This window comes from Solea solea, unplaced genomic scaffold (genome assembly GCF_958295425.1).
Source record: "Solea solea unplaced genomic scaffold, fSolSol10.1 scaffold_191, whole genome shotgun sequence".
NCBI classification, from domain to species: domain Eukaryota; kingdom Metazoa; phylum Chordata; class Actinopteri; order Pleuronectiformes; family Soleidae; genus Solea; species Solea solea.
In genome coordinates, this window is record NW_026704097.1 from 2501 (window position 1) to 5000 (window position 2500).

A 2500-nucleotide genomic window follows, 5' to 3' on the forward strand; every position below is an offset into this window, starting at 1 on the left:
TGTCGCACAAAACCCACAAACTCGACCAAACATGCTCTCTGGCCTATGTTGCGCAGCATCCCGGTAAACCTCTAACTCGCCCAATTGTCAATGTTTCGCCACAAAAACAACTTTATTCTACTCGCCTGGTCCCTGCCAAGGGCCCTGCGTTGTTTGATTTTGATTAAATTGCTTTTTTACACATTTTCCCCGTGCCCCTGGTAGCCAAGGGCACTTAGAAGAAATTTCAGATTCTCGCCTCGTGCCCCTGGTAGCCAAGGGCACTTAGAGTAAATTTTGAAAAAGTTGGCACTTAGAAGAAATTTCAGATTCGTGCCCCTGGTAGCCAAGGGCACTTAGAGTAAATTTTGAAAAGTTGGCACTTAGAAGAAATTTCGAAAAGTCGGCACTTAGAAGAATTTCCGAGTCGCCCCGGTTCTCGGGGACCGGGCCGAGCGCCGACCTCTGTCCGAGCGCGAGCGCCTATTTTCGGATAAGTTGGGACGACTTCCACGGTCCGTATCTCGGTCATTTCTCCACCTTTTCGGATGGAACCAACGGTGTCGCGTTGCCCCGGTCCCCGCCGAGGGCCCTGGGGCGTGGGATCCTGAGTTTTCCCCGTGCTTCCTGTGGTTTTCGGCCGTGGAAAAACCCTAGGCGCGCCGGTTCTCGGGACCGGGCCGAGCGCCGACCTCTGTCCGAGCGCGAGCGCCTATTTTCGGATACGCCGAGTCGATTTCAACGGTCCGTATCTCGGTCATTTATCCACCTTTTCGGGTGGAACCGACGGTGTCGCGTTGCCCCGGTCCCCGCCGAGGGCCGTGGGGCGTGGGATCCTGAGATTTCCCCGTGCTTCCTGTGGTTTTCGGCCGTGGAAAAACCCTAGGCGCGCCGGTTCTCGGGACCGGGCCGAGCGCCGACCTCTGTCCGAGCGCGAGCGCCTATTTTCGGATACGCCGAGTCGATTTCAACGGTCCGTATCTCGGTCATTTATCCACCTTTTCGGGTGGAACCGACGGTGTCGCGTTGCCCCGGTCCCCGCCGAGGGCCGTGGGGCGTCGGGTCCTGAGTTTTCCCCGTGCTTCCTATGGTTTTCGGCCCTCGAAAAACCCAATTCGCCCCGGTTCGAAAAAGCGGCACTTAGAAGAAATTTCGAAAAAGTGCGCTCACTTGGAAGCCGTGTTCCTATGTATGTGCCGGGAGTGTCGCACACAACCCACACAAACTCGACCAAACATGCTCTCTGGCCCATGTTGCGCAGCATCCCGGTAAACTCGGCCAAACATGCTCTCTGGCCCATGTTGCGCAGCATCCCGGTAAACTCGAACCAAACATGCTCTCTGGCCCATGTTGCGCAGCATCCCGGTAAACCTCCGCCGCGGTTCTCGGGACCGGGGCCGAGCGCGAGCGCCTATTTTCGGGTAAATTGTGACGACTTTTGACGGGCCGTATCTCGGTCATTTCTCCACCTTTTCGGGTGGAACCAACGGTGTCGCGTTGCCCCGGTCCCCGCCGAGGGCCCTGGGACGTCGGGTCCCGAATTTTCCCCGTGCTTCCTATGGTTTTCGGCCGTGGGAAAACCCTATTCGCCCCGGTTCTCGGGACCCCGGCCGAGCGCCGACCTCTGCCCGAGCGCGAGCGCCTATTTTCGGGGTAAATTGTGACGACTTCCACGGGTCATATCTCGGTCATTTCTCCACCTTTTCGCATGGAACCAGCGGCGTTCCACTCCTCTGGCCCCTGCGCAGAGCCCTGCGTTGTGACATTTTGATAAAAGCATCACCCTGGGTGGCCCTGGGAGGCGTACCTATTTTTTTGGCATAAAGAGGGGCGATTTAAAACGGGCCGTATCTCCGTCACTCCTGCACCTTTTCGCATGGGATGAACGGCGTTCCACTCCTCTGGACCCTGTGCAGAGCCCTGCCTTGTAACATTTTGATAAAATCACGTTTTTAGCCATTCTCCCGTCGGTGGCCCTGGGAGGCGTACCTATTTTTTTGGCTTAAAGAGGGGCGATTTACAACGGGCCGTATTTCGGTCACTCCTGCACCTTTTCGCATGGGATGAACGGCGTTCCACTCCTCTGGACCCTGTGCAGAGCCCTGCCTTGTAACATTTTGATAAAATCACGTTTTTAGCCATTCTCCCGTCGGTGGCCCTGGGAGGCGTACCTATTTTTTTGGCTTAAAGAGGGGCGATTTACAACGGGCCGTATTTCGGTCACTCCTGCACCTTTTCGCATGGGATGAACGGCGTTCCACTCCTCTGGACCCTGTGCAGAGCCCTGCCTTGTAACATTTTGATAAAATCACGTTTTTAGCCATTCTCCCGTCGGTGGCTCCTCTGGCTCTCTGCTCCCCCAGCCTGGGCTCCTCACCTTGGGCCACAGCCCCCTGCTCACAGAGCCCCCTGCTCCTCTGGCTCTCTGCTCCCCCAGCCTGGGCTCCTCACCTTGGGCCACAGCCCCCTGCTCCTCTGGCTCTCTGCTCCCCCAGCCTGGGCTCCTCACCTTGGGCCACAG